General features: G+C 38.5%; 1 pseudogene across 1 annotated transcript; it reads right to left on the bottom strand.

Moving 5' to 3' along the window:
• Nucleotides 1–232: 232 nt before the first annotated feature.
• Nucleotides 233–5,769, bottom strand: LOC149212130 (uncharacterized; annotated as a pseudogene). The gene is made up of 5 exons (XR_016250750.1): nucleotides 4,980–5,769; nucleotides 3,556–4,385; nucleotides 1,982–2,155; nucleotides 1,672–1,791; nucleotides 233–955 (listed from the first exon to the last, which is right to left on the bottom strand). The product of XR_016250750.1 is annotated as an uncharacterized LOC149212130 (transcript).
• Nucleotides 5,770–5,985: the final 216 nt, after the last annotated feature.

Below are 5,985 nucleotides of genomic sequence, written 5' to 3'. Positions count from 1 at the left end.
TCTACAGATCCAATGATGACAGGTTACTTCAATATCAGTACGAGTATTAAGACACACTCTACATCTCATACTGTATCTAGGTCACAAAGGCATGTGAGAACATTACGAATATATTAATTCAGATACAGTTTAGACGATTGTACCATCAAACAAGTGGTGGACAGAAATGAACAGAGCTGCTCTGGTCTCAACTCATCATTATGCCTACTTGTACGCAATAAGAAGAGCATGCTCGCTTAAAATTCATGGGGCATTCATATTTTTTTGCTGCTCAATCAAATATACAAGAGAAGAGATTATTGACATCGAACATCTCCCTTCTCATACTTAACTTCTTTTGTCACGGAATAATTGACTAGTGATTTTATTCTATGTGAAACTGAGTCACAAGCTTCTAAGCATAGAAAAGAACATAGGTAAGGAAGTTTCTTCCAGACCAATCTTAATAAGCTTAACATCAATGCTTCTTTGATTGGTTTTATTATGTACAATGACGAATGGTAATGAAGAGTAATTTTATGTCCCTGCAAGAAACCTAGATTAGCTACCTTCTGCAGATTGTGCATATTTATTGCTATTCTTCTGCTAAATATGGTGCAGAATGATCTATGGTAATCTAAGTAGCCCTTTGCCCTTGGCGAAAATTCAACCCACTGAGTATATCTACAGTGGCCACATACTCAGTCCTAATAGAGAAACCATCAACCTGACACTTGTACTGTAGAAGTTGATGAGAGTGACAATATAAGAATTAGCGCGTTTAACTAAGCTCAGGCTCCAACAATGAATAACAGCCCGAATCCTTCACAGGCTGGCCGCTGAATATTAAGAACTAAAAGCCAAAAGGGTAACCATTGTTCCCGTTGAGATGTGTCATTCTGATCATCCCATTGCTGAAAGTTGTATGGCCATTGCCAATCAAGAAATCTTCATCATCCTCTTGAACAGCATCCACCTGGAAATGAAAAATATCAAATCAATTTTAATTTCGTGATAAAAACTACAAAGGAGGAACTATTCTTACATGCTTTGTCACCTCACTTTGGCTACAGTTTCTCAAGAGGAAGATAAACAGGATGAAAGAAAAAATCCTTTTCATGAAACCAAGTTGTATATACTCTCTGCTCGATATGCAATGGAGCAAACATGGCTCAATAAAAATATTTTAAGCAAACTAGAACTGAAATTCAAACAATGAAAATAGATGATCATCTATATCTGTGGCAAAGTCCAGGTGTAATCACCCTATATACGAAATCAAATCAATACTAGAAATACTAAAAAGCCCAAATTAATCTTAAATCTTTAAACCTTACGTTTATCTGATTAATGATTCTCTTTGTAATCCAGATTCTTCAAACATTTGGACACTTAGCAAATAGTAAAGTTTCCAATATGCACTGGAAAGCCTATGGGTGATATTGTAGTCCTCTGATTCCAACCATCTTTGGATCAGTGGATATCAACCAATATTAAGATGTAAAATCTCTCAAGACAATTTTGACACAGATTATAATCAAAAGAAATGTAAAACATCCCTTCCAAAGTTTTTTGAGAAAAAACGATCATCAGGTAATTGTCCAAAAATTATTTCTAATGTGAATACAATAACACTACGGTCATATAAGCTAGAAGTCCAGTACCATGAATGGTATCAAGTCTCAATCATACCTCATCTTCATCATCTTCATCATGGTGTAACTTTGAAGGAATATCTCCTGCATCTTCATTCCTGGCAAACCTCCCCCTCACTCGTGGTCGGCTATCAGCCAATGTTTTCCTGCATGCATACTGAAAATACAAACTTCCATTGAAGACAGGTATGACAGGCATATTGTAGTATCGTGAACAAAGTTACAAACAGAGAACCAAACTGAGAATCCCAACAATAGAAATACTTAATGGAGAGAACCGGGGGGCTGGCTTAGATAATACTACTAAATTCTAATGGAGAAAACTACAGGACCGGCTTAAATAATACCTTAATCTTCTTATTGAAATTTCTTTCAGTGCGCTTCTTCCTGTATCTGTGAATTCTTTGTTTGCGCTCTTCTGCACTATAACGGCCAATTTTAAATCCTGCTTCTTCAAAACTTGAAGTTTCAGATGTCAGAGGGCTTCCAGATCCATGGTTCAATTGCATCCCATTGCTTGTCTGCAGTAATACCAAAATATTGAAATATTACAAAAGCTCCAAATCTGACAGAAAAGATAAAATAACAAAATATATCAAGCACGAAAGTGTACAGAAGCAGTCGACTAATAGAATGAAAATCAAAAGCCCTTCCAGATTCCAAACTCATGAACAAAACGACCCAATTACATAACTGCTCAAGAGAAGCCTGAATAAACAAATCAGCACCCAAGAGATAAATAAGCCTGGGACTATAGAAGAAGCCAACTCCTCAATATCCCTACTGCAGGACCATCCTAAAATGAAGAAAATAGTAGCACAAGTGCAATAAATGCCACAAGAAACTAATAGCCCTCGTGAATTGAACAGGGGAACCTAAACCAAAAGAAAGCAATTGTACAATGGGCAAAATGGTAAATATGAACCTAAATCCAAAGAGTAATGTAACAGCATAGAACAACTGCATAAAGAATCCCTGTGAATCATTTAAAAGATCAAATCAGGCCATCTACCAATATGGGCAAATGCCCCCAAAATCCAAGAATAAATGAAGAGTCCGAGATTGAACACAACTAAGAGTGAAAAACAACAGCCCTGGTGCTGCAAAGGAATAAAGAGTCTTTTTTTTTTCTTTTTGTAGATATTTATTCTCAACAGAAGCCAAAGATACAAGCAGCCAAGTGCCAAAATGGACAAAGCCCACCCAAAATCAAAGAAAAACAGCAACACTGGATCCAGAATGAAATGGTTTTAACTTTTCATTTTTAGAGTTTAATTAATCTTTTCCACACAATGGAACCCAAAAAGGCTAAAAGGTAATCCAATAAAATCCAACAGTCTTGGTAGTAAAATGGAATGAAGAAGACTAAATCAAAAGGAAACAAAAAAGCCCAGTTGGAATAGTAAACTGAATCGGCCTCCAAACACAAACCAATTACCACAATGCAAAACAGTTCAGGGGATCAAGCCTACTAGGTAGATTTCTAAGTGCAAAAAATCCTAAAACCAAAAACACACAGCACAAACAAGCGACATTAACAAAAGTACGAAAACAAACCTCACCTGCCCAAATGAAACAATGAGCCAGTACACCGAGCATGTAAACAAACCTAACCTGCCGAAATGAAAACAAGAAGCCAATACACCAAATATGAAAACAAACATAACCTGTCCAGATGAAACAAGAAACTAGCACACCAGGTACCAAATTCAACATTACAAGCACATACAACAGAACCAAAAAAAAATTCGTAAAATTTCCCAGCAACATAATGTTAGTTTGTTTTGCAAGTGACCAGTGTGTACCACCCATGATACAGTGATGACGTGGGTGCCTAAAAAGCTTAGAATTATGTCTAGGCCCTAAGCTTTGCCAGCTCAAAGCCAGAAGAAAGAAGAAAGCAGAACAATAAATTTCAAACCTGTATATCTCCTGTGCTGAAAACTCGGCGCATTGGCCTCGAGGCAGGCCTGATGTTCATCCCTTGCAAGTCAGACAACTGGGGTTGCAATCTGTGGGTCGTGCTTGGCAATTCTGTAACAGAAGTATATACAGGAGAAAATTGGGGGTGAAAGGAAGCCTCATTGATTCTAGGATTAGTCCTTAATTGATCCAATGAATGACTGCTGAAACTTCTTTGCATCATTCTAGGCCTGTGTGTATACGTAGGAAGGGGAGACAATGAATCCTCAGTGGTATTTGCCTTTGAAACAAAACTGCCAAGGTCAATAGAGCTACCAGTCCTCGGTACCGTAGAAAACTGAACGGTGGAGGCAAGATCTTTGTTTTTCTCCAAGAGTAGCTCCTCTGTGGTACTGCTTGCTAATACCTCTGTAGAGCCATTAGACAGGCTAATTTGGGGTGAAAGTAGGGAAGCTTGGTTAAATGCTACAGCCAGTTGGGTTGTTGGGGAAACTACAGTAGGAGCGCTGTAAGTCACAGATGGGTAGGAGGAAGGCATACCATTTGAGGAAGGATAACCTATAAGAATCGAAGACTCTGGCTCTGTTTTAGCCTCAGGAAACTGCAAAAAAGTAGTAGCTTTATCCATAGAATCAAGGGACAAACTTTCTGTGCGGTCTCCATGTTTTCATCAGACTCAACTGGTAGGACGATTTCCTGCTTCTGGGCATCTCCATTCCATAGAACTCTATCCTCATATAGAGCTCTGTCATGGATAGAAGACTTGATGAAATCACCACTTTCTCCAAAATCGAAATCTGGAACTGTTATCCCTTCAAAGAAATCCTCCTGCACATAGAAACAAAACTAAAATCATATATCCACTGATTGCACTAACAGAAACAAACTTCTTTAGAGCTATGTAGAAGTGGGGAGGTCCATCAACACTTAGTGTTATTCATGTGTGCGCGCAAATGAACATGGGCACTAGCACAAAGCGATCTTAACTCTGGTTTTACATCCACTCGAGGTTGCAAAGCTTCAGGATTCATCTCAAAGGACGCATTAAGACATGGTGTATGTGGGTTAGAATTCGAGATATGCGACCTCTATCTTTGCAACCTAGAGATGCATCACAGTATGTGCTACTCTTCAATCCAATACACAGTACAGCAATTTGATATGCACCTCTCTTTTCCAAAGCTCCAGGATGCATATCTCGAATTAACACAGATCGATGGCGCATTGAATCACGGTGGGGGCCAGAATGGAATTCCTCATATACAACCTCAAGAATATGTCAAACCCAAGTTTAGATGGGTTTGTGCTAGGCTTCAACCGAAACACAATATAGCAATCAATCAACCAGAACAACATACAAAACCTGTCAAAATTCCTGATAATCTAAAAGAAGACGTTTGACAACAAAACATAAAAACTTACAGTCAGAAGCTCCTTCTCAAGCTCCCCAAAGTCTCCACCGTGGAGCAAACTATCAGTATAATGGATCATGAGATCACTCTCAGTAGCCATAACTGAACAAACTCTAAACCCCTACTGAGCCACTGGGACACACCCAAATACACTTTAGGACCCTTGTCAGGCCTGAAAATCTTGCAGCAACCCCACAACTCAAAACCCCACAGTAGAAACAACCCCACCCATTCTCAGTAGCGGTAATAACAAGCAATATCTCCCTGTACTGCTCATGCCTATAGATCTCAGTCAGCAAATGCCCACATGCACAAGTTCTCAGGCACACAATGCTCCTCTCTCAGGGAGCAGGAGCCCGTACTTGTATAGATTATGGACAGTTACTTGCACCCCATAAAAGATATAAGAAGATAATCGCCAAACTCATGAAGAGAAATGCATTAACCCAATACATACAATCTCTAGAATTACACCATGATTCTCACCCTTGTTGCCTCCGCCCATAAACAACCATAGCCAATAGCAATGAAAAACTCCTTACAAAACCAAAACCATGGCAACTATAATCCCTTCAAAATAAAACACATCAATCCCTGCATGTCTAAAGATTTTATCCCGGTCAGTAGAAGGATTAATCTATAACCCAAATTCAATGAAAACCAATCTGTATTCCATTCTCAGGCTCACACAAAACACCACCCCAGCCCCTTCCAGACTGACACATATATATATTCTCCTTTACTCTCATTAGATACAAAACCTACAATCATATCAACATAACAGCATCGTACTATTAGATTATCACCCTTCATGTCAAGACTAAACTCTGCTTATATATATATATATATTTCAGATACATTATACAATGTATATATACTCATACGCTTCCATAGATAACAGTGGCACGGTATCCAATCATCTTTCCCCAAAAAGACATTTATAATATATATACACCCCATAAAATCTCAGTGGCATCTTCCCGAGAATAAACCCGCATTGATTGGTGTATTCATTC

This window comes from Pinus tabuliformis, chromosome 1_1 (genome assembly GCF_031772625.1).
Source record: "Pinus tabuliformis cultivar Carrire ecotype Pingquan chromosome 1_1, CPIR1, whole genome shotgun sequence".
Taxonomy (NCBI): Eukaryota; Viridiplantae; Streptophyta; class Pinopsida; order Pinales; family Pinaceae; genus Pinus; species Pinus tabuliformis.
The sequence above is the reverse complement of the archived record's forward strand: the minus strand, read 5'-3'. Positions and strand labels throughout refer to the sequence as shown.